Here is a 27,000-nt window from a genome sequence, read left to right on the forward strand (position 1 = left end):
TACACACGTGAGCTGTACTCTGTTGATTGCACTTATGTTTATTTCTGGTGTTCAAACAAAACACTGGGATTTCAGATTGTCAGATAGGAAATGACACAAGGTTTTCCAGTATGCCCCCTGGTATGATGCCAACTCCTGTACTTATGGGGGGGGCCTCTTTGTTAGCCTGAGAACATTCTTTCTCACAGGAAGCTACAGTCGGTGTCTTGTGACCTTTGACATTGGATTTACTAAGTGTTTTCCACCCTATACAACATACACATCCTTTCAAGTACTTGAGACAGCCAACATCTTCCCCTTCATCCCCAAGTCCCTCTCTCCCGATTCTGGATCCTTCGGTTTCCTCAGATGTAACCTCCTTCCTTAATCTTGTCATCCTAATAGACCCCAAGGTTAGGTTAGCTTTCTTTGGTGGCTCGTTTTCTTGTTGAACTTACTCTCAGCTGACACCCTTCCTCATGAAGCCCACCTCTGAGTGGAGGTTCTAAAGTGTCTTATTTAATGGAATGTTTTTATCTCAGTGGTCTTGACAGTAAAGCATTTGTTACTTTCGATAATATTGTAATATAGTTCTTTTCTCTTTAAAAGAAAACAAGGGCTTTTAAGTCCTGGGATGCAGGTAAAATGCCAGCAAGGCTGTGCGATTTGATTTCCAGCCAGGGGAGACTGAAGTGACTTCAGCCGGGTCTGACATTAAGCGCTAGCATTGACCGAGCCCTCCCAGCCTGCCAGCCGCTGTGCCGAGGGCTGTTGCACATACCACTGAGTTCAGTACTCACCACAACCCTGACTAATAATGGTATCATTCCTAGTGGACACGGTTATGGACTTGATCTTGATGAAGAAACTGAGGCTGAGAAAGGGTGGCACTTGCCCATGTTTCCCGTGTGGCAGTGTGACCCAGAACTGAGCACTTGATACACCACCATATTGCTTCTTTAAAACCTGGCTGCAGCTCTGTGTTGAGTCCCCTTCTCTTGTGCCTCGTATTTATCTTGCTGGCATTTTTAATTAAATGTAAATTACAAAAAGAATTGGATGATTTTTGCAACTCCCCATGGCGCCTAGAAGAGTGCTCCTCATGTTATGGGTGCTGACAGTAGAACTAAGGTCCTTGATTCTATGTCTCCAGACCCAGTAAAAAGAGATTAAACCCCTGGGAGTTTTTAGCTTGACCCCACAACTCACTCTTAAACCAAAGTCTAATGCAGTCAAGGTGAGCTAGGACTAAACCATTGATTTGCTTTTGGCCAGCTGGTAGCACAGACCATATGAGAGAGACGATGGCTGTTGTGGTTGAAGTGGGACTGGTAGACACCTGTGTTCAGTCCTAGCTCTGCTTTACACACTTGCCCTCTGTGGGCCTCAGTGTCCTCATTTCTTGCAAGTTGGGAGGGAGAGAAAGGTATGAAGGTGAGGGGAATTGGTTATTCCTATTCTTTCCCTACTCTTTCAGTGGCAAAATCGCCCTTTTGGCGTTGGTGAGCCAACTCCACACTTGAAACAGTGGCACAGTTGGAAGGTTGGGACTTCAGGAGCCTGCCATTTCTTCTTCCCCTAGTCCCTATGAGATCCGTGAATTGGATACCATTATTAATTTGGGATAAAACTGGGATCTGTTAACTGAGCTAGGATTGAGGAATTAAAATGTGGGACTGCCTAAAACTTCTCCCCTGAGAGTTCAGTACTGATGTTAATTCCCCTGTGGTGTAAGAAGAACGGCTCAGTTGTGGGACTACTTCAGGCCTCTTGGGGGACCACGGGTTCGTCTTTCAAGTCTGGTATTTTAGAATCATCTGGGCCTGCTTGTGTGCACATCTTAGCCTGAGATGAATTCTAGAACTGCCCATTCTCCCTATGATTCAAGGTGTAAATAATTCTGGAACACTATAGATGGGGCTTTTTGAGTCAGAGTCCCAACAGGAAAAGTTGGTATCCTCAATTTAGGATAATTGCAGGAGAGTTTACTTAAAGATGGGTGGGTAGGATGTAGAGGAAATCTCAAGGGACAGAGTAAGAACCCAGAGTTATGGTAATAGTGGAACTAATATCACTCCTAGGTCCACTGGGACAAGTAGATGAAGTGGTCCTCAGAAGCTATTTATAGAAGGGATTGTCGTTTTGAGGAGAACACCTTGAGAGGAGCAGTGACTTGGTTGAGAGATACACCCTACCCAAGAGGAATGAATTCCCAACCTCCTGCACCCCACTCGTTTTCCTTCCTAGTGATGTGATCTGTAACAGCCAGCCTGCTTCCCTGACTGGTGGTGGTGCAGTGGCTAGAGCATCGACCTGGAACAGTGAGGTCCCAGGTTCGAAACCCTGATGTCGCCAGCTTTAGCATAGGCTCATCCGATTTGAGCACGGAGTTGCCAACTTGAGCGTGGGGTCACTGGCTTAAGCTTGGGCTCTTTGAAATGATCCCATTGTCATTGGCTTGCATCCAAAGGTCTCTGGAATGAAGCCCGGGGTCACTGGCTTGAAGCCCAAGGTCACTGGCTTGAGCAAGGGGTCAGTGGTTCTGCTTGAGTCCCCTGGTCAAGGCACATACGAGAAGCAATCAGTGAACAACTGAAGTAATGCAACTATGAGTTGATGCTTCTCATCTCTCTCCCTTTCTGTCTCTCTCTCTCTCTCTTTCTCTTGCTATGAAGAAAAAAAAATTAGCTTTCTGGGGCAGAGAGCAAGGTAGATGGTAGAGAAGGGTGGAGAGTGTAGGTGGAGGAGCAATAAGAAAATATTAGACATGTGTGTTTATGTGTATAGTAGAAGATAGGAAAAAAGGATAAGCATTTCTATTTATTTATTTACTTATTTACTTATTTATTTATTTAGTGGCAGAGACAGAGAGAGTCAGAGAGAGGGACAGACAGACAGGAAGGGAGAGAGGTGAGAAACATTAATTCTTCTTTGAGGTTCCTTAGTTTTCCATTGATTGCTTTCTCATATGTGCCTTGACCTGGGGGCTACAGCAGACCAAGTAACCCCTTGCTCGAGCCAGCAACCTTGGGCTCAAGCTGGTGAGCATTGCTCAAACCTGATGAGCCTGTGCTCAAGCTGGCGACCTTGGGGTCTCGAACCTGGGTCCTCTGCATCCCAGTTCAAAACTCTATCCACCGCGCCACCACCTGGTCAGGCGAGATAAGCATTTCTTGAGCATCATCTAGGAACTCTCTCATAAAACAATTATGTTTTGGGGTAAGTGGTATTATTTCCTTGTTATTGATGTAGAAAACTTGAACCCAAATTTCTTGACCTGAAGTCAATGCAGTCCTGGTGATCCCTGTGGCGACAGATGGTAGCCAGATATCTCGCACATCTGACTTTCTGGAACCCGTTCCAGAAAGCCACAGCTCATGGCTTTGCTGGGAGAACAGGGGAGGACTGTTCAGAGCTGCTGTGTATTTTTTTCTTCACATCTATGAACTTGAAGAGAAGGGGAAAAAAGAGGAAAGAAACTCAACTTGGCATGAACGATGTTGAGATCAAATAAGGTGAAAAGCAAAATAGAATCCAGAAATTTAGTTTTGCTTTACCCAGAGTTCATGGGCGGTTGCTGTACAAAGTCCTTTTTACTTTCCACAAATGTTAAGCACTTTTTATAACATGAATCTCATTACCTTTTCTTTTTGGTTGTTTATGAACTTAAATAGCTGCATAAAAGATGCACTAGTTGAACATTAAGATTAAATTATGTGTTTCCTTTATTTCTTGCTAATGTACAAATTATTACACTTACGAGTTAAAATTATTTTGGTTCCTGATACATTCATTGTAAAAGTATTTATTGAACCACCAATGGTGAAGTAGAAATTTTAAATTAAAAAAGAATTGTAATGCTCTAATAAACGTTAGCATTTTCTCTGTTCTTCTCGTTTTTGCTGTATGCACACATTAATTTTCCATGGCGAGACTTGTACAAGTTTATATTCTTGTCATTATAAATATTTTTCCATGTTGCTATATAACTTTCATAATTATTTGGAATAGTTTGTCAGTTTACCTTAAACATTCTCTGACTTGTTGGATATTATTATTTATTCTGTTTTATGCCACAAAAAAGACTGGAAGTTTTGTTGAACATTTAAATGGTTTATTTTTTATCTTTCTTTCTAGATATTGTTTATTTGTGTCTTCACATATCTAGCCCCACCCTCTTTGTTCTTTCTGGCAAAGAGAAAGGAATTGTTATTTTTAAAGGATAATTTCTCAGAAATAGGATTAGCATCTCTGAAGGTATATCAAAGAACATGAAAATAACAGTTTTAGAGGTTGCTGAGAAGCAAGATAATTAAAATGAGTCATTAAGGAGGTTATTGCTTCAAATATTGATTTTTAAGTTTAAGTTCTAGGTTTTAAAAATTACTGTTGAAAGAGAAATTGGACATCACTTATATTTGCGCACAAAATTTAGCTGAAACTCTACATTGTTATTAAGTTTTTAAAAATGTGTTCTTGGCTAAATTGAATGTAGCGTAATTTTTAACAGATTTTGTATTTGATTTATGATATTGGCCCCAATTAGCCTACAATCCTGTAATACTAGCCTTGGCCCAGTGGTCCCCTGGGCTACTTCCTGGAGAAAATGGTCATTGCCTCCCAAATCCATTCTGCTCAGCTCCGGGGACCTGGCCCCTTCTGTCTGTTCACTCCTTTACAAGCTGGGGTCCTCTGACCAGAGGAGCTCCCTTGTATGGTGCCCTTCCCTTCCATTGGCCTTCCATTGGCCTTCCATTGACCATAGTTCTCTCAGGAGCAACAGACAAGCTTTTTCCACTAGTCAGGCATCTTCAGAAAATCAGATCCACTCTGGTTTTCACTCTCTGTGTTCTTAGCTCCTGGCATAGTGCCTGGCACATAGCAGATGTTCAAAAACTCATTTGCAGAATGAACTGTCTTGAGATAGTCCTTCAAATGTGTGACTACCACCACAGTGTTTCCACTTAGTCGCCTCCTCTTCAGGTTTAATGTCCTCCACTTCAGCCATTCCTCATGATAGACTCTCCAGATTTCTTTCCTTCCCACTTTCTCACCACTGTCTATGGCTACAGTTTGCTATTAGTCACTCTGTTAGAATAGGTGGTCAGATTTGTATCTAATTCTCTAAAAATGGTCTGATTTGGGGTAATTTGCTTGAGTCTGCATTATTTTTTCTTTCTTCAGCAAATCTCTAGTTGCTTATATCTTTCCATGTGATCTGCTGTTAAACTGGCCTCTTCCAGGGATGCTTGAGTAATTGTTTCCTTCTAGATTAGTGTCCTTCGGGATTTGATAAAGGCTCTTCAATATCCTTATGTGAGTCCTCAGTAAAATGTGGAACAGAGGAGGCCCCTCGGAGAGCCTTGTGGAAATCTCCCTCCAAATTGTCAGTAATCCCCTAATTTCGTGCTTTTCAAACTGTGAGGTGCATACAGATTACCTGGGAATTTGGTTAAAATACAGGTTCTAATTTAATAGATCTGGGTGGCGCCTGAGATTCCATCCTTCTAACGGGCCCAGCTGATACTGATGCCGCGGGATCTGTCAGGTCATACTGAACAGTAAGGCGTAGTGTTTGGAATTGGATGGAGTTGTTCGTGAGAGCAAACCCTTTAGCATTGGGATAGGTGTGCTGTCCCATGGGAGCCCCAGCAAATACTGTCTGATGCAGATACTCAGAGCTTCGTCTCTTACTCACTAGGTAAATGAAGAGAACAAGAATGGTGGGATTTCACGTGGTTATGGGCCTCTCTGTGTATGTTGGATTGTTTGATGGGATCCTTTGTTCTAGCCCAACAACTGCTATCCAACATAACTGGTATCTTCTCATGTTTCTTGTCATCTGGACGTTTGATGAAATGCTCATGTATATTGAGTGCTCTTTAATTATTAATTTGGTATACATACAGTACTTTTGTATACCAGAAAGTTACCCAGAGAGAAACTAAAATACTTAAGTTTTTTAAACATTGACTAGAAAGTACAGTGTTACTGATAAAATTCTTTTATAAGAAATGTTATGGAGCCTGACCAGGTGGTGGCATAGTGGATAAAGCGTCAGTCTGGGATGCGGAAGACCCAGGTTCAAGACCTCGAGGTCGCCGGCTTGAGCGCGGGCTCATCTGGTTTGAGCAAGGCTCACCAGCTTGGACCCAAGGTTGCTGGCTCAAGCAAGGGGTTACTCGGTCTGCTGAAGGCCTGTGGTCAAGGCACATAGGAGAGAGCAATCAATGAACAACTAAGGTGTTGCAACGAAAAACTAATGATTGATGCTTCTCATCTCTTTCCATTCCTGTCTGTCTGTCCCTATCTATCCCTCTCTCTCTCTCTCTGTCTCTGTAAAAAAAACAACAACAAAAAAGTAATTAAAAAAAAAAAAGAAATGTTATGGAGCACCCAAATGTTTTTACTCTATTGGAATTTGGAGAAAATGGATGCATTGTTGAAATTACATTCCTAAACTCAAAGATACTCTGGCAGCCTTTCAGCAGTAGATTAGCAAGTGAGTTCTGAGGACACGGTGTGGAGGTCATGAGCACCTGATCCCTTCTAATCGCCCATCTTCTGGCCTTTTATTTTTTATTTTATTTTTTTTAATAATTTTATTTTTTTAATGGGGCGACATCAATAAATCAGGATACATATATTCAAAGATAACAAGTCCAGGTTATCTTGTCGTTCAATTATGTTGCATACCCATCACCCAAAGTCAGATTGTCCTCTGTCACCTTCTATCTAGTTTTCTTTGTGCCCCTCCCCCTCCCCCTTTCCCTCTCCCTCTCCCCCTCCCCCCTCCCCCCTCCCCCCTCCCCCCATAACCACCACACTCTTATCAATCAATGTCTCTTAGTTTCACTTTTATGTCCCACCTACGTATGGAATAATGCAGTTCCTGGTTTTTTCTGATTTACCTATTTTACTCTGTATAATGTTATCAAGATCCCACCATTTTGCTGCGACCAGAGCCACTGTAGTGCCTGGGGCAGAGGCCAAGGAGCCATCCCCAGCGCCCGGGCCATCTTTGCTCCAATGGAGCCTTGGCTGCGGGAGGGGAAGAGAGACACAGAGAGGAAGGAGGGGGGGTGGAGAAGCAAATGGGCGCTTCTCCTATGTGCCCTGGCCGCGGGAATCGAACCCTGGTCCCCCGCACGCCAGGCCGACGCTTTACCGCTAAGCCAACCGGCCAGGGCCCATTTAGTGTAATTATTGACACTTGTGAGTTCCCTATTGCCATTTTATAATTGTTTTCTGTTAGTTTTGTGTCTTGTTTGATCCTTCTCTTTTATTTTTCTATCTTTTGTTTTTATTTGGTTGTATTCCATACATCTTTCCTCTGTTGCTATCTTTTTTTCTCATGTGCCTCTATGGTGGTTTTTTCAATGGTGGTTACCTTTAAGTAATGAAAAGGGTTCCTACCCTGTTCATTGTAGCGCACTATTTTGTGAGTACTTTTGCACTCCATCGTCCTTTGCTACTGTTAATCTCCATCCTCTCCCCCCCCTTTCTTTTTGTTGTTGTCACAGTTTAAATTTGGTTTTATTGTGTTCTTCTTGGAGCTTTTACTTGTGGCTTTGTTTTTTTTTTGTTCTTTGTATCTGATTGGAGAACCCCCTTTAGTAATTCCTGGAGTGGGGGTTCTCTGATGATAAATTCCCTCATCTTTTCTGTATCTGTGAATGTTTTTATTTCTCCTTCATATTTGAAGGATAGCTTTGATGGGTATAGTATTCATGGCTGAAAGTTCCTCTCTTTCAGGATTTTAAATATTGGGGTCCACTCTCTTCTAGTTTGTAGAATATCTGCTGAGAAATCTGATGATAATCTAATGGGCCTTCCTTTATATGTTGTATTCTTCTTTTCCCTGGCTGCCTTGAGAATTTTTTCTTTGCCGTTGGTTTGTGCCAATTTCATTATGATGTGACTTGGAGTAGGTTTGTTGGGGTTAAGAAAACTTGGAGTTCTGTTTGCTTCTTGAATTTGAGGCTTTAGTTCTTTCCACAGGCTTGGGCTCATCTATTATTTGTTTGAGAATGTTCTCCATTCCATTTTCTCTCTCTTCTCCCTCTGATATACCTATTATTCTTATGTTATTCTTTTTGTTGGAGTCAGATAATTCCTGTAGGGCTATTTCATTTTTTTTTAATTTTTGAGTCTCTTTCTTCTTCTCTCTGTTGTGCCTCAAGTTGCTTGTCTTCTATTTCACTAATCCTTTCTTCTATCTGGCCTGTTCTATTAGCTAAGCTTGTTACCTCGTTTTTCAGTTCGTGAATTGAGTTTTTCATCTCTGTTTGATTTGTTTTTATAGTTTCAATTTCCTTGGAAATATATTCTTTGCATTCATTGAGTTGTTTTCTGAGCTCCCTAAATTGCCTTTCTGTGTTTTCTTGTATATCTCGGAGGATTTTTAGGATTTCTATCTTAAATTCTCTGTCATTTAGCTCCAAGGTTTCCAATATATTAAATTTTTTTTCCATAGATTTTTCCTCATCTAGCTGTGTTACCTCTCTTTCTTTTGTATCCATGATATTTGATTTTCTCTTCCTTAATAGCATCTGAGGGTGGTTTTGTTGATAGTATTAATGAGATTTAATAAAGAATAAAAAGTTAAAAAAATAAAAAATCGAAAAGAGTTGTTTTTAAAAAAAATTAATAATGAAATAAAGAAAAATAAAATAAAATAAAAATTTAAAAAAAGGAAATTATTCCTCCCCCTCCTTTTTTCCTCTCCTCTCCTCTTCCCTCTTTCTTGAGAAAATCTTGTGGTGAACTGTGAATTATATTGTACTAAATAGAACAAACAATGCCTGTAATGGAGGGCCTGAATTGGGGAGAAGTGATAAAGGGGCAAAAAAAGGGGGGGTATGGACCCACAAAAAGCAAATAAGGAAAAAATTTAGGTCAAGAATAAAATGATTTGGCCTGACCTGTGGTGGCGCAGTGGATAAAGCATTGACCTGGAAATGCTGAGGTCACCGGTTCGAAACCCTGGGCTTGCCTGGTCAAGGCACATATGGGAGTTGATGCTTCCAGCTCCTCCTCCCTTCTCTCTCTCTGTCTCTCCTCTCTCTCTCTCTCTCTCTCTCTCTCCCTCTCCTCTCTAAAATGAATGAATAAAAATAAATAAAATAAAAATAAAAATAATTTAAAAAAGAAAGAATAAAATGATTTGCTTTTAGGTGTTGGATGACTAAGAGTTATGATGAGAGGAATAAGAGGGAAACAGGAAAATGGGAGGACAAATTAAAAAATTATTATTGTATTTAATGGAACAAGAACTAGATAAAATGGAGAGCCAGGGATGGGAGCACTGCTAGTGAGTTAAAAAGGTGAAGTAAAAAAAACCCAAAATGCCACAAACATAAGTTTGAGTCCCAGACAAGATAATTTGTTCGTTATTGAGGTTTGAATGAGAGGAGATGTAAAGGAGAAAGGAAGAAATTAATGTAGAGGGAGAAAAGAAAGAGAGAGAGAGAGAAAAAAAAAGAGGGAACCACTAAAAGAAGAAAAAAGAAAAAAGAGGAGAGAGAGAGAGAGAGTTAAGGGTTTTGGAGTGCAACCCTCATAGAGAGAAAGGAAGAGGAAAGAAAAGATAATGGGAGATGTAACACTTATGGGTAGTGTAGTTCAAGGAAAGGAGAGAGTAAGACCGGCAGAGAGTTAAACGACCAAATTGGAGGAGGAAAAAAAAAAATCAAGAATGAAGATAAGAGAAACAAACGAACAAATATAATAAAATGGGATAGGTTATAAAGTCTGCGGATTATTCTTGATTTTGAGAAGTTATCTTCTTGCTTTTTCTTTTCTCTCCCTCTTCCTGGTCGGTGACTCTGTACCACGGGTTCTGCCTCTTTGGCACGCTCAGGTAGAGGTTTGCAGTTGATAAGTCTCTATGGCAATGTCATGTATTGTGCTTTAGTCTTGTTGGCAGTTGAGGCTCATTAGCATTTATAGGCTCTGACAGTGAGAGAGTCCGTGTTCTGGAGCCTTTCTCCTAGTCTTTCCTTCCTCAATTAGTAGCCTGATAATCCAGCTATGGGGTTGCTGCTGCCTCTGCCTGGATAGTAAGAGGCTCAAAGAGCTGGCAACTCCCCACTCTATTCCCACTCAGCACAGGGCTCTGGGTAAGGCTCAGTCAGAGCTGCTAGCATAATCAGGTGGGGCTTCTGCCCACTCAAAGACATCTGGCTCTGCCACTCTGTCCGGTAACACGGGCGGGTGCCCACTCCCGGGGCACTTGGAGGAAACTCTCGCTCACTATCTGCACGCGCAGACCAGGATATCAGGCCGGAAGTCTCATACTCTGAGTGAAACCCCTGCCTGCACGGAAAAGTTCCAGCGTTGGAATTGGCTCTCGCTCCTCCCCGTGTGCGGCTTTTTCAGGGCGCTGGGGCAGCCCGAGATTCTGCTTTTGTCCCACACAAAGGCCTCTGACTCTGCCCCTCTGTGGGATAACACGGGCGCCCACTCCTGAGGTGCTGGGAGGAATCTCTCGCCCACTATCTGCACGCACCTACCAGGAGATCGGGGAAAATGGCTGCCCCACTTGTCCTTCTTTGTCTGGGTTTGCCGCGAGTGTTAGCTTGTATTGCCTGGGTTGCCACAGGCACAGTTTTTTCTCGGCTTGGATCTCCGTGCCACAGCCTGGTTTGGCCGTTTGTACCACAGCCTGGATCTATTCACTCCTTTTGCCCGCCTTAGTTTCTATATTCTCAGCTCCCAGTGAAAGAAGCCTTATTTAGGTTAGTGAGGAAGGTGGAGCATTTCTTACTCCCTATTTCCTTTGGGGTTTGATTATATATTTAGCCAATTTTTCACTCGACCATACCTTCTGGTGTATTGCGAAACATCTGGAGGCTCCAAGGATAGGTTTTTCTGTTTCTGGTTGAAGATCTTGTTGAGTTTTGGGGGAGATTTCGGTATCGCTTCCTACCGCGCCATTACTCTGACCCTTCTGGCCTTTTAAAGCAAATTCCAGATTGCTCCATCATTTCATCTGTAATATTCAGTATATAACAGCATGAATATTTTAAGACACATTCTCCCCACTAAGTGTCTGACCACGCTGCCCCAAATAGGGGACTCACTAGCCCCGTTCTGCTGATCTAGTTGCCTTTCCTGATAGAGCTTGAGCCCTATTGAAGGGTCAGAGGAGAGTGGTCATCTGGGCCCCTCTACAACCTTTTTTCATAAGACTCTGGAAGAAATTGAGCAACCTCAGGTTAGAGGGTAGGGAGTTGGGAAGTGGGGTAGGGGACAGGTAGATGTTGAATTCAGGGAACCTTGGATTTTTATTGATCTCTTGCCATCTCAGAGCATAAGGAAACTGATCCTGGTATACATCTTGGTCCCTCCCACACAAACATACCAGCAACAAATAGTGAATAACATAGTAGCTTCAGACAGGTAGCTCAAAACTGGTTACATACAACATCTAACATCAGCCTGCACTGGACCCTCAGGTAAGTGGACTCAGAATCAACACAACCAGTTGTAGGCTTCAAACCACACCTGAGCTCAAACCAACTAGCCAAGCAAATAGCACAAAGAGGGACCCTGCCAGACACCAGACTCTGTGGGGAACCACTCTGCTTTGGTGGCCAGTCCTTGAACAGTGACTCATAAACAGTGAAAAATGTCTAATTTTGTTGTCATCTACAACAACATAGAGCCTGAATATAAACTCTATCCACAAACAGGCCAACAGCATTCAAGGCTCAGCTACAACAAGAGAGGACACATAATGCACACAAAAATCATTTCTGAAGGACCTAGCTCTGGTGACATGGAAGATTGCATCCCTGGAACCCACAAGGCACTTACCTCAAGAAGCCCTCTTAACAAGTTTGGGAGTCACGGTAGGTCTACCTAATACACTAAGACAAACATAAAAAGACAGACAAAATGGGGAGATAAAAAAATAGGTCCAAGGGGGGGGGGGAAAACAAAGCAAGAAAAATCCCCAGAAAAATAATGAAATGAAATGAAAGTGATCAAGATATCAGACATGGAGTTTAAAACAATGCTCATAAGGACGCTCAAGGACCTTAAGAAAAAAATGGCTGATCTCATTAATAACTTAAAGAGATAGTAAGCATTAAAAAGTGCATAGAAACCATAAGGAAGAACCAGTCAGAAATGAATAATACAATATCTGAAATAAAGAATATACTAGAAGGAATCAACAGAAGATTAGATGAGCAGAAGATAAAAGCCATGATTTAGAGTACAAGATAAGAGTAAGCCCTCAAGCAGAGAAACAATAACAATAAAAAAGAGTGAGGAAAATCTAAACAAGGGACCTTCAAGACAGCATCAAACATAACAACACCCATGTAATAGGGGTACTAGAAGAAGAGAGTAAGCCACAGCATGAATATTTTAAATTTTTGTATTGAATTATAGTATACATAACAAAAAATGAAATCCATAGAGAGAACAATATGGTGATTACCAGCAGGAGAGTGGGTGGGGGGAGGCAGAAGAGGAAATGGGGGGTAAATGGTGATGGAAGGAGACTTAACTTGGGGTGCTGAACATGACCACACAATACAATATACAGATGATTGATTATAGTATTGTACACCAGAAACCTAAATAATTTTATTAACCAATGGCACCCCAATAAATTCAATTTTTAAAAAAAATGAACATAAGTGTAGAGGCTGGTGAATTTTTACAAACTGTACAGACCTATATAACCAGCACTCAGATCAAGATACAGAATATTACCAGCACTAAACAGTGGACTTTTCTGGGTAAATTCAATGTTAATCTGCTACTTATCCATTACTAAATATTCTGAACCTATTCTGGTGCATAACTGAAGCCATTATGGTATGTCTGCAATTTAATTAGGCAAATATAAGTACTTTTTCATTCCAGATATATAAAGCACATTTTGACACTGTTAAAAAAACCCCAAAAACCCAAACCAAGTATTATTAGTCTCAATGAGTTGATTACTTCACCATTGCTCATTAGATATGGTTAGATAATTCTAAATCCTAATATCAAAGACTGTGTCTTCCAAATAAGTCACAAAATTGAAGACTGCAACTAGATATTACATTAGGAAATTCTAATCAGAGGTGAAAGACAATGGCAGCAAAAAGTAAGCCTTGACATGAAAAATAATTAGGCTGTTTTAGTTTCAGTGAAAAATAATGCCCATATATTCAATCCAGGTTAAGAAGAATGACTTGGATATGTTAACAATGACTGAATAATAGAAGTTTAAAAAAACAGTAATTGTAGTGCCATTAACATATCTAAAAAATAACAAGTTATGTGATACCATCTAATATTCAGTATATAAAAATTTTCCTGATTGCTCAAAATGTCTTTTTAAAAAATTCATGTTTTGGCCCTGGCGAGTTGGCTCAGTGGTAGTCTCAGCTGAGTGTGTGGATGTCTTAGCTTCAATTCCTGGTCAGAGCACACAGAAGAAGTGCCCATCTGCTTCTCCACCCCTCCCCTTCTCCATTCTCTCTCTCTCCATCTCTCTCTTCCTCTCCCACAGCCATGGCTCAGTTGGAGCGAGTTGGCCCCAGGAGCTGAGGATGACTCCATGGCCTTGCCTCAGGCCTAGCAACGGAGCCAGGGCCCCAGATGGGCAAAGTTTCTGGGTGGATCCTGGTCAGGGCACATGTGGCAGTCTGTCTCTGCCTCCCCACTTCTCACTTAAAAAAAATAAATAAAAAGTCATGTTTTAGTGGGGTTTTTTGTGTTTTTTTTTTGTATTTTTCTGAAGCTGGAAAGGGGGAGAGACAGTCAGACAGACTCCCGCATGCGCCTGACCGGGATCCACCCAGCATGCCCACCAGGGGTGACGCTCTGCCCACCAGGGGGCGATGCTCTGCCCCTCCGGGGCATCGCTCTGTTGTGACCAGAGCCACTCTAGTGCCTGGGGCAGAGGCCAAGGAGCCATCCCCAGCGTCTGGGCCATCTTTGCTCCAATGGAGCCTTGGTTGCGGGAGGGGAAGAGAGAGACAGAGAGGAAGGAGATGGGGAGGGGTGGAGAAGCAGATGGGCGCTTCTCCTGTGTGCCCTGGCCAGAATCGAACCCGGGACTTCTGCACACCAGGCCGACACTCTACCACTGAGCCAACCGGCCAGGGCCATGTTTTAGTTTTGATTGCCCACATAAAAATTACAGGTTTAGAAGACATATTTTTTTTTTAAAATAATTTTATTTTTTTAATGAGGTGACATCAATAAATCAGGATACATATATTCAAAGATAACAAGTCCAGGGTATCTTGTCATTCAATCATGTTGCATACCCATCACCCAAAGTCAGATTGTCCTCTGTCACCCTCTATCTTGTTCTCTCTGTGCCCCTCCCCCTCCCCCTTTCCCTCTCCCATTCCCCCCTCCCCCCCCGTAACCACCACACCCTTATCAATGTCTCTCAGTTTCACTTTTATGTCCCACCTACGTATGGAATAATGCAGTTCCTGGTTTTTTCTGATTTACTTATTTCGCTTCGTATCATGTTATCAAGATCCCACCATTTTGCTGTAAATGTTACGATGTCATCATTTCTTATGGCTGAGTAGTATTCCGTAGTGTATATGTGCCACATCTTCTTTATCCAGTCATCTATTGACGGGCTTAGAAGACATATTTTTTAATGTCTTTTATTATTTTTACATAACCATGGCTTTCATATAGTACTTATGCCCGTGTTCCTAAGTTAACAAAATGTAGTTGTTTCTATCATAATTATTGCATTTGTGGTAAGAAGAAACTTTTTTTGTTTTGTTTTGTTTTTTGTTTTTTTTTTTTGTATTTTTCTGAAGTTGGAAACGGGGAGGCAGTAAGACAGACTCCTGCATGCGCCCGACCGGGATCCACCCAGCATGCCCACCAGGGGGCGATGCTCTGTCCATCTGGGGCGTTGCTCTTTTGCAACCAGAGCAGTTCTAGCGCCTGAAGAAAGATATTTTTAAAACTGATCCAATCAACCTTTCCAAGCCTATACTAACTTGGTCTAGTACAAAACCTACTTGTAGACACTGTTCTTGCCTTCCTTGTGCAAAGCCAACTGTACTGTTCTGGATTTGCCTTTCTAGGGCAGCATCTCTCCTCTATTTCCACATATTTTTAAAGATTTTTTTGTGAATTCTGTTCTCTGGCCTTCCCTTTTTCATGTGGGTTACCCACCTTGAGGTTATACGACTCCCCTTTCAATAGTGGAAGGAGCACTACATGGGGGAGAAAGGCCTGGGTTCAGATCTCAGCTCCACCACTTACTTAACTGCATGACCTGAGGCAGTGTACTTCCCGGATTATGAGTAATACATTTCATTGCTTTTCAGTGGCCTGCATCAAACAATACCACAAATTGTTCAAAATATCCTAAAGCTCCCGAACTTGTAGGCAGGGAGGAAGCAAATTATTGGATCACTGCTTAACTTCCCAAATTACAGTTGAGGGAGCATTGCCTACGGAGCCAGGACGAGAGGCCCCTAGATGAAGAAGGGGGAGAGGAGACACAGGGAGGAAGATGACTAATGTTTACTGAGCACTTGTAACTACTTTTCTGAAACATGCGCCTTTGGACCTCACAGCTACTCTGCTGATATGAGGATCGGAGAAACTTTGGCTCTGCCAGCGTGGCCAAGTGGTTCAACAGTCTGGGTTGAAATCCTGCCTTTCCACTGTGTGACCTACAGGAGATTCCTTCACCTCTCTGTGTTTGATTCCTCCTGGAGATAATGAGCATTTGCTTCGTAGAGTGTTTGTGAGGATTGCATGAAATACATGTGTCAGGTGACAAGCACAGTACGGTACATAATCCCCATTGAATAAAGCAAACTGTTATTTATCTATCACTTCTTTATAGACAGTCTTTTTAAAGGAAGGCTGTGGAGTTTTAGTAGCTTAATACCTGAGTTGTGAGAAGAGAGTTAGCAGATTTTCCATCAACCGTAACAGAACTTTGTCAAACCCGAGTGCTCTTCTTTCAAACTGGTCGTCTTGAAATGCTCTTACTTACTCCGTTGTTGCCTTTGCTCAAAATGTGTTTGGACTTCACATTACTAGTTTTTAGTCTATAGGTGTATTTTTGATAAAGTTACAACTAGGATAGAGGTGAATACATACATTGTTTATTTAGTTGTTTATTCGATGAACTTTTATTCACCACCTGCTATTTGTCAGATATACTGTTAGACATTAGGATTATAGCAGTGAACAAGTAAAGGTCATTTCCCTGTGGCATTTGTAATCTACAGGGCAAAAAAGCTTTCATCAGCACCTTGGATTGTGTCAAAATGTGCCAGTACTGACATGGCTGGGTAGCTCAGTTGGTTATCCCAATATGCCAAGGTTTTGGGTTTGATCCCTGGCCAGGGCACATACAAGAACCAATTAATGAATGCATAAATAAGTGAAACAACAAATCAGTGTCTCTCTCTCTCTCTCTCACTCTATCACTGTCTCCCTTCCTTTCTCTAAAATCAATACATTAAAAAAAACTTTAAAAATATGATAGTACCAAATAACATTAAAACAACTGAAAGGAAAAATGCAAATTTTGGAATGTGTTATAGATATATCCAGTACTTTTATTGGTACAAGATCACATCCTTGATATGTTCCCTTAAGGAAGACAGATGCCTTCTTTATGGACAAAATGAGATGTACCAAGGGAGACATCAATTCAATGATGTAATCAGCCCTTTAAATTCAAATTTGGAATAAAACAAGGATCTCCTTTATTTTCTTTCTGTTTGACTGTGACTTTGGAGTCATTCATGAACTTAAAATAGGAAGCACAGTTATATTGAACAACACAGTTGAGACTAAGTTATTCACCAGTGGCTTGGTGATGACTGAGAATGGTTATATATTCAGTAGTATTTGTTAAGTTCTATTAGTTAGCATGTCTAAAGTGTGTTGATTTCTTCTTAAAACATTGCAAATGTTTATGTCCATTCAGCTTAACACCTTAATGTTAAATAATTGCAAAATACATACAGTTAAAAATATTACAAAGTCCTGAAATTCAAAGGGGCTTTAAAGATAATTTAGGCCCTGGCCGGTTGGCTCAGCGGTAGAGCATCGGCCTAGCGTGCGGAGGACCCGGGTTCGATTCCCGGCCAGGGCACACAGGAGAAGCGCACATTTGCTTCTCCACCCCTCCGCCGCGCTTTCCTCTCTGTCTCTCTCTCTTCCCCTCCCGCAGCCAAGGCTCCATTGGAGCAAAGATGGCCCGGGCGCTGGGGATGGCTCTGTGGCCTCTGCCTCAGGCGCTAGAGTGGCTCTGGTCGCAACATGGCGACGCCCAGGATGGGCAGAGCATCGCCCCCTGGTGGGCAGAGCTTCGCCCCATGGTGGGCATGCCGGGTGGATCCCGGTCGGGCGCATGTGGGAGTCTGTCTGACTGTCTCTCCCTGTTTCCAGCTTCAGAAAAATGAAAAAAAAAAAAAAGATAATTTAGGATAGTTGCCATTTCAGTGCAAAAATGTCCCCAGCCTACAGTCAGCACCTCTGGTTTTGGAGAATGTCTAACTAAAGACCATGGGTCAGGGGCATAAAAATATATAAAGGTGGGAATTTGTCTACTCTACGACAGGAGTGGAGTGGTAGTTATCCATGGGAAACTTTTGGCCCTATCTATAAGCACAACTTTTTTTTTTTTTTTCTAAAGTATCATTCTGGTCAGCTAAGGACTTGTTTTCTGTAGTCCGCTTTTTCTGCCTATGGACTTCTAGTTTATTACTCTTCTGGTAAACTTTGGCATCGGCTGGGGAAATAGCCCAAATTCTTTTGTTTTCTAAATTTGTAGTTACTTAGAGCACACAATTCTAACCATGTATTTCTTTAGCAAATATTTACTAAGCACCTGTTGTGTTCCAGTCATTGTTCTAGGCACAAGGGGTGATAGCAGTGAGCAAAAAGTCACTACCATCATAACGATTTCAAATTCATGAATGAGTGGCTCTAATGTTGCAGTCAAACACAAAGTAAAGGAAATGAATCAGGTCTGCAGGAGATGAGGCTGGGTTTGGGGTGTGTTGAGCTTGGGAGGCAGTGGGCCATTCAAGAACAGAGATCCTGTGGGCAGCTGACTCTGTGGTGGAAAGAACGCTGACTCTGGGGACTGTTGGCATGTAAGGTGGGGCTCGGAGCAGTTGGAGCAGAGGTCAGCGTGGGAAGGGAGTGGTCTGAGAGCAGGAGAGATGTGGGATGGCCTGATTCGTGGCGCCTCATTAGTACCAAGTAATTGTCCTGCATTCATTTATTTGATCAACAGCTGTATTCCCTTTTTACACAATTATGTAATAAGCATTCTTTATTCAGTAATTGTAACATGAAGCAAGTACAATTTTCTCATTACTTTGAGGAAACTAACTCTTTTCTATTACAAATGTTTAAGAAGTGGAGGTTTTTGTGTAATAACCTTTATTTTTTAAAAAAATTATATAAGTAATATACAAACATATCTATACTTATTAGCAGCCAAAGTATACACAAGTATAGAGAATGAAGTTTGTCCTTTTTTCTTACCTCTTCCCATCCCTTTTTCCCACCCCAGACTTTATTTTCCATGACTTCCATGTACTATTTCTAAGAGAAGCTGTGTTCTGAACAGAGTCTGGGTTAGAGATTGGAGAATGCAGTTCCTCATGTTTGTCTTTGATTCACAGTGACCATGGATAAGTTATATTAATGTTCACTGTCTCCCCAGGAGATATACTTGCCATCACCCTTAGTAGTGGGTGGCCCTGCTTTTTAGAGGAAGTCATTTAACTGCAGAGTTAGTAGATAGCTAAAGCTCCATATTATGGACTTTTGCCAGCTGGACAGATGCAGGTGAGGGGAGACCTCATTTCCAGGGTATAGAGCCTCACTGGCATGGGCGTCGTGCTTGTGCACACGCACAGAACAGGACCTCTAAAGAATTAGGAAGTATCTTTGAAAATGCACTTAATTTTGAATGTTATAACTTATACCAGTCTTTAGTTTATCAAAATAATTATCTATAGGGAATGTTAATGAGAAGTAGTCATGAGACACTGTTCATTTTGTTACATTGCTTGTTTGCCCAGTTTATTAAATGTAATGGACTAGTTTTCTAGAGTTGATGTTTAGCCATCATTTAGAGGTGGACCTCATTAGAGGCAATGAAAGCCTAATTCTGTCCAGTGAGAAGAGAAATTATGTGACTGCATTTGGTGTTGGCAGTATATTCTGGTTCCCAGACTTTTTTCAAAATTTTTAATTTTTTTTACATTATTCCTGTTTCTTTTAAGAACTCTTATTAGCAGTTGCATTGTACTTCATAGTCTATTTGATCAATAATTGTCAAGATATACTGTAAGTTGTACAAATTTTTTGATCAACACTGCATCTTATATCTCAAATTGACTTTTTATTTCTTAATGCCTTCAAGGTCTATCCATGTTGTTGCAAATTGCAAGATTTCATTCTTTTTATGGCTGAATAATATTCTACTTCATATGTATGCCACATGTTCTTTATCTCTTCACCTATCAATAGACACTTAGATTGCTTATTAGGCTGCAGTGGATGGACATGGGGGGATATATATCTTTTTCAGTTAGTGTTTTCATTTTCTTTGGATAAATACCCAGAAGTGGAATTGCTAGATCATATGGTAGTTCTATTTTTAATTTTGGGGGCTATCTCCATATTGCTCTCCGCAGTGACTGGACCAATTTGCACTCCTACCAACAGTGCACCAGGATTCCCTTTTCTCAATGTCCTCACCAATTCTCATGATCTTTGTCTTTTCTGTAATAGCCATTCCTACAGTACGAGGTGATAGCTTATTGCAGTTTTGATTTGCATTTTCCTGATGACTGGTTATGTTGAGCATCTCTTCCTGGACCCGTTGGCCATCTGTATGTCAACTGGTAGTTTTTAAAAGCTCCCCAGGTGATTCTGATGTGCATGCAACCTGGGCTGCGAACCCTCATTGTGTGATCAGAGTGGTAACGGTAGCAGGTTCCCTCAGCAGAAGTAGGAATTATTTTTCCAGTACAGGATCCTGGTCCAGCAAAGTGGTCAGGATATGCCTCCAGGGTTCTGTATGGGTACGTGCCTTGTCATATGTGGTGCTATTTCTTCATCATGTGGGTGGCCCCCTGTTGCTGATGCCCCACTTCATTAAAGAAAGTTGTTCCCACAGCTTAGCTTTCTCAGAACATTGGAGGAGGCAGACCTTAATTATACTCCTCTGGCCCACTTCCACATCCAGCTTCCACTGTCTGTGAATTGGGTTGTGTTTTTCCCCAAGGTTCTCTTAGGCACACTTACATTTTTAGAAGTCTCTTCTTTTGCTTGGTTCAAGTTAAAAGTGCCTCTCCGTGGTTAGGACTGTGTAATTCACTTCTGATGCCTTTTTTTTTTTTCTCTCCAGAACTCCTCACTATTATCTTAATGGCATCTTTTCTATTTATCCTCTAGTGAACACATTTTTACTTTTATATTTTTATAATATATGTTCTTACTGTTAAAATATATCATTTGTCATGAAGCAGAAGTCCCCAAACACTTTTGGTTACCTCTGAAAAGTGTTAGATAGCCAAGGAATTTAGCAAACTATTCATAGAAGTGATTTAAGCAAACGAAAAACTACTTCATTCCATTAGTGAAAAAATGCATTTAAAGCTGTAAGGTACCCTTTTCCCATATCAAAGTAGTGAAGTGTGCTTTGGGAGAGTTACGGTAGGTGATGTCTTGGGGAGCTTATGAGGGCTGGGGAGTATGTGTGAGAGAGACAGACTTTTCATGCCATCGAGGGTGTAGCAGTACAGACATTCTTACGTACTGCTTGTGGATTGCAAATTGATATAACTCTCAATGCAGTTTGGCAACAGCAGCCTTAAAAATGTTAATATTCTTTGGCCTAAGGATTCAAATACTGGCAACCAATCCCAAGGAAATAATCATAAGTTAAGCAAAGTTTATATACAGAGATGTTTATCTCCATATTAGAAAGTAAATAAAAACAAAAACAAAATGAACATTTTCAAGTGCCTGACACCAAGTGATATATGTTTTTTTAATTTTTTATTTATTTATTTTAGAAAGGAGAGAGAGAGGGGGAGAGAGAAGTGGGGGTGGAGCAGGAAGCATCAACTCCCATATGTGCCTTGACCAGGCAAGCCCAGGGTTTCGAACTGGCAACCTCAGCATTTCCAGGTCGACACTTTATCCACTGCGCCACCACAGGTCAGGCCCAAGTGATATTTTTAAAAAGTTTTCCACTGTTCGGATAGCTCAGTTCGTCAGAGCATCAGCTGGAAGCGCAGAGGTTTCTGGTTTGTCCCCGATCAGGACCCATACATAGATCGATGTTCCTTTCTCTCTCTCTCTCTCCTTCTCCCTTCCTCTCTTGCTAAAATCAAATATTTCCATTGATTTGAGAAAGCGAGAGAGGAAGGGGCGGGGAGAGAGAGAAGCATTAACTCGCTGGTCCACTTAATTGTTCCATTTAATCATGCACTTATTGATTGCTTTTATGTGCCCTAACCAGGGATCAAAACCGTGACCCTGCAACCTCGGTGTGCCCATTCAAGGCTCTCTCCACTAAGCCACTTGGCTAGGGCCAAGTCATTGTTAAATTATGGTACAGTACATATGTGTGAGGGGCTAACAATTCTACACGCAGAAACTACCAAAAATAAATGTTTAGATAATGACATAGGGAAAATGCTTATGTAGTTTTTTTTTTTTTTTTGTATTTTTCTGAAGCTGGAAACGGGGAGAGACAGTTAGACAGACTCCCACATGCGCCCGACCGGGATCCACCCGGCACGCCACCAGGGGCGACGCTCTGCCCACCAGGGGGCGATGCTCTGCCCCTCCGGGGCATCGCTCTACTGTGACCAGAGCCACTCTAACGCCTGGGGCAGAGGCCAAGGAGCCATCCCCAGCGCCCGGGCCATCTTTGCTCCAATGGAGCCTTGGCTGCGGGAGGGGAAGAGAGACACAGAGAGGAAGGAGGGGGGGTGGAGAAGCAAATGGGCGCTTCTCCTATGTGCCCTGGCCGCGGGAATCAAACCCGGGTCCCCCGCACTCCAGGCCGACGCTCTACCACTGAGCCAACCGGCCAGGGCCTGCTTATGTAGCTTTTAATGATGCTAAGTAGAAAGACGTATTCCAAAACAAATTTATCCAGCATATCAACTCTATATGAAAAATGTATCTACAAAGAAAAGTAAAAGTGGTAGTGATTGTTTTTGTGAATTGAATTATGTGTGTGTTTTCCCCTATAGTCTTATACTCTTGAATTTTCTGCATTTCTGCAATAGGTGAATTATAATCAGGTGGAAAAATCAATATTATTTTTTTAATTGCCAAGTTATCTCACAGAGAAATAAGAATGGCCAATAACTACATGAAAATATTTAACCTCATTAATAAAAAATATAAAGAATACTCAGTGACACAAAAAAATGTTTGTTATGTATATTTAAGTGAAAAAAGTAATAATGTCTACACTCATCCCAATTTAGTTAAAAAAAATTTTTTGTGTGTGTGTATCAAAATGTGGACAGTGCTTATGTTTGGGTAGTGTATATTTTTCAGATGGCTTTTAATTTTCTTTATGCTTGTGTCTGGATTATGTGAGTTTTCTTCACCTACAGTCTTATCTACTCTTCTGTATTTTCCTATTTTCCTATAGTAAATGTGTATTGCTCTTAAAATCATGGGAAACTTTTTTCACTCATTAAAAAAATCAAGTTACTTTTCAGCTCTTAAAACATGCTTAAAATATTTAACTAGGATGTTAGAGTAGCAAACTTTGAGAGGATTCTTTAATTCAGTCTTAAGAATTAAATGAATACATTGATATAAATTTCTGTACTACTTTGAAGAGATGTATCTTTGTTTTATTAAAGAAGTATTTTGTCTCTTAAAATGTTAGACATAGCTGCAACATGATAGAAAACAGTGTTTTGCCATTTTTATAAAGACTTTTAACATTTATTTCTTAAAATTGAGATGTAATTTGCATACAGCAGGTTTTAAATGTATAGATCAATAACTATTTTGTTTTTATTTATTTATTTTAGAGAGTGGGGGAGGAGAGAGAGAGATAGGTGGATGGGGGGGGGTGAGCAGGAAGCATCAACTCCCATGTGTGCCTTGATTAAGCAAGCCCAGGGTTTTGAACCAGAGGCTTCAGAGTTTCAGGTTGACACTTTATCCATTGTGCCACCACAGGTCAGGTCTAGATCAACAAGTTTTAACAAATGTTTTACCCATATAAATGCCACCCAGAGGTAATCTCTATTCTGATTTTTACTACCATAGATTAATTTTGTTTCTTTTTAGTACGTTACATAAACAGAATCATATAATATATTCTCTTTCATGTCTAGCTTCTTTTGCTCAACATGATCTTGAGATCTATCTATATTGTGTATATCAAGGAACTTGATCTTCTTAATTGCTGAGTGGTATTCCATTGTATGATTACTACCATTTGTTTATCCATTCTCATGTTGATAAGGATATAGGATATGCCCAGGTTTGGACTGTTTTAAAGTCAGCGATGGCTAGTTTGTAGCTGTGTCAGAAATCCTAGCACAACCTACTGCTCCTCTTTTCTTGTGGAGCAGTGCTTACAAATCTGGCATTTGCCTAACAGTTAAGGGCTTGTTTCCAGGAGCTTGTAACCAAGACCACCACAAAGAGAGCAGAGAACAAAACTAAAGTGGGTCCGCCAAGTCCAGGACAGATGCCTCAGGAGTTCAGCTCCTGGGCACAGTGGCAGGCCTGCAAATTAACTGAAGGCTCCTTTTACAGAAAGGAAAGAAAAGAACACAGAAAGCATAGCACTGAAAGAGCTCAGAGCACGCAGTTGGGATTGAGAGCCAGTACCACATTGGGAGCAAATCACAGCAGTTGTTTGGGGTTACTCAGAATGCTGAGCACTGACTACACCGCGAGCGGGGCGGGGTGCTTCCTCACCCCAGCTGGCCCTGCAGCAAGTGTCACTGAGTGCCCATCTGGGCTCCCTTCTGCTTGGCTTCTGGGGTAAGGAGTGCCAGATGACTGGAAGCATTTGCTGTGCAGCCCCTTGCTGCTATTCCAGTACAGGCTACATAAAACACTATGGCTTTGGGGGCAGGTAACTGGAAAACAACTCCCTCTAACACTTAAATGGTTATCATCCATCCAGACACTCAGTGTATTACCCAAGAGCAGGAATTGTGAGTTCTGGGTTTAAGAGGCCCAGGATGTCTCTGTGACATCTGGGAGGGCCCAGCACTCCCCCACCCCATCTCACTCTTTGTGGAGTGCATTTCCATTTGTGCTACCACCAGTCAAGGAGACTATGGCCTTCATCCCATTTCCACGGGCGCTGCCCCGTTGTCCCACCTGTCCCCTGAATCTTGACATAGAGTTCAGGTTAACTGAGTGCAGATAGAGCTGAGGAAGTGTGGCGGGAGAGATACAGTTAATTCAGTTAGCACGTTGAAAACACTCTTAGAGGATGGGACATTGTATGGACCCTGAAGGCAGGCCCCTTACAAGGCAGTGGCAGGATCAAAGAAGAGGGTGCCCTCGCCACCTGCCATGCTCTAAGGGCTTTCTAGTTCTAGAAGAATTGATGGCAAAACTCAGGCCAACAGTGAGTGTACGACGGATGTTATACTGGCGGCTTTGCTGATACCTGTACTGCAGGACGCTCCGAGGCTTGGCGGGAGGTTCAGCGACCAGCAGGCCACTCCATGCACAGCTGGGCCAGCTCTCCCTTCCCAGGACCGTTGTCTGCTGCTACTTCACTGCACCAGCTTCTTACCTGCTTATCTTCTGGCCCCCACTTCTCTATTTTTTTTTCCTTGCCACCATTTTTCTTGCCCTCTTCAACTTCAACTTTCTGGTTAAAATGAAAAAATAAACATCAGAATTTGCATTGGCCAATATTCCCTGCCAAGACACTGACCCTGAGCACCTGCCAGAAAATATTTTTATTGCCTTTAGTTTTGTTATAGATGACAAGAGACGTGGAATTAAATTTCTTTTCCTCAGGATTTGGTTGTTGCTTATTTCAATACCAGATGGTGCTTTCTGATTCAAGTTATTTATAAGCGGTTTGATTCCTAAAACTGGATCACCTTGGACCCTGAGTCCTATGTGCCACATGTGTTGAGAGGAGGTATAAAGTGAAGCTCTGAAAAGTTAACACCAAACATGGAGAGTGAAGTAATCACTACTCCTCAGACTAATACTCGCTTGGTCTTAAGATGACTTGTAGTTTTGGGGAATATAGAATTTCCTTGAAATTGATAGTCTTAGGGAAAGCCAGTTATTTTCTTGGGTTACTGGGTTATCTTCTGTTCTAATTTTGATGTGATGACAAAGACAGATTGTGTCCAGCCCAAGTTGCATTTCTAATTTCAAGCAATTGTTTTTTCCATAGACTTGAGCAAGAAATTTATAGAGAAAAGACTTTTAAAGATTTGTTCCCAGCCCTCCCAACTATAGCTGATATTTTAAGCTCTAATGAGTGTATTTGAAGCACAGTCTTTGGTAAAGCAGCTATTGTTTCATAATCAATTTGGGAGATTTGAACTATATCAAAGAGAATTCATGATACCATTCTATGAAATCTGTTAAACAACTTACTCTTATCAGTGAGCATGTAAGGCTCAGAACTATCAACTCCTCTATGAGAAACTGAAGATGATGAAAATAAACTAGAAACCAGGGAAATGTAATCTCTACCAAAATCCTGGCAGCATGTTTTGAAGAAATGGAAAAGTTGATCCTAAAATTTATATAGCATTGCAAGGGACTCTTAATAGTCAAAACAATCTTGAAAAAGAAAGATAAAGCAGGAGGATTCATGCTTTCCAAGTAAAAAAAAAATCTACAAAAATCAAAACAGTGTGATACTGGCATAAGGGTAGACAGATGGATCAATAGAATGGAATTGAAAGTTCAGAAATAAACATCCATACATCTGTAGCCAATTGATTTATGACAGGTATGCCAAGACCCTTGAATGGGGGAAAGGTCATTTCTTCAACATGCTGCTGAGAGAGCTAGATATCCACATGCAAAAGAAAGTTGGGTCTTAACCCCTTACCATATACTAAAGTTAATTCAGAATGGATCAAAGACCCACTTGTAAGAGCCAAAACTCTTAAAAGAAAACACAAGTCTAAATATTCATGACCTTGGATTTGGTAGTGGATTCTTAGAAATAACATCAAAATCATAGGCTACAAAAGAAAAAATAGATAAACTGGACTTTATAAAGTTTAAAACTTCTCTGTAGCAAAGGACACTATTAAGAAAGTAGAAGACAGAATGGGAGAAAATGATTTTCAAGTCTAATAAGGGCCTAGTATGCATAATATATTTTTAAAAACTCTTACAATTCAACATCAGAAGACAACTCAATTAAAATAAGGGCAAAGACTTAATTGGACATTTCTCCAAGAAGGTATATGAAGGTAGCAAACATGAAAAGATGGTTGGCCTCATTGATCATTTAGGAAATGCAAATTAGAACCACAATGTGATACCACTTCACACTCACAAGTATGGCTATGAGTTTTTAAGACCCCAAACAGAAAATAAGAAGTGGTGGTGAGGATGTAGAAAAATCAGAACCCTCATGTTCCTGCTGATGGGAGAGTGACATGGTGTAGCCACTGTAGAAAACACTTTGGCAATTTTTCAGAAAGTTATAGAATTCCCATATGACACAGTAATTCTACTTCTAGGTATATACCCAGAATAATTGGAGAGAGGTATTCAAACAAATACTTGTACACAAGTGTTCATAGCAGCATTATTCACAGTTGCCAAAAGTTGGGAAACCACCCAGATGTCCATCAATGGATGAACGGATGAGCAAAATGTGGTAAACCCATAGAATGGAATATTTTTCAGCCATAAAAAAGAATGAAGCTTCTACTGACAATGTACAAGAAACTCGAAACATCGTGTTAAGTAAAAGAGGATAGACACAAAAAGCTGCATATTGTGTGATTGCATTTATATGAAATATCCAGGAAGGTA

At 41.2% G+C, this 27,000-nt stretch overlaps 1 protein-coding gene across 7 annotated transcripts in view; it reads left to right on the plus strand.

The window, feature by feature from the left end:
* ZHX3 (zinc fingers and homeoboxes 3) overlaps positions 1-27,000 on the plus strand; it is a 102,209-nt gene that overhangs the window by 20,315 nt on the left and 54,894 nt on the right. For 2 of the 7 annotated variants that reach the window (XM_066234148.1, XM_066234152.1), the window contains exon 2: positions 11,676-11,834. The exons of the other annotated variants lie outside the window; for them this stretch is intronic. The gene's annotated coding sequence lies outside the window, so the exon portion shown is untranslated. The remainder of the gene's footprint in view (positions 1-11,675; positions 11,835-27,000) is intronic. 7 annotated transcript variants of the gene reach the window in all.

The sequence above is a fragment of the Saccopteryx bilineata genome, chromosome 6, assembly GCF_036850765.1.
Source record: "Saccopteryx bilineata isolate mSacBil1 chromosome 6, mSacBil1_pri_phased_curated, whole genome shotgun sequence".
In the NCBI taxonomy this organism is placed as follows: Eukaryota; Metazoa; Chordata; class Mammalia; order Chiroptera; family Emballonuridae; genus Saccopteryx; species Saccopteryx bilineata.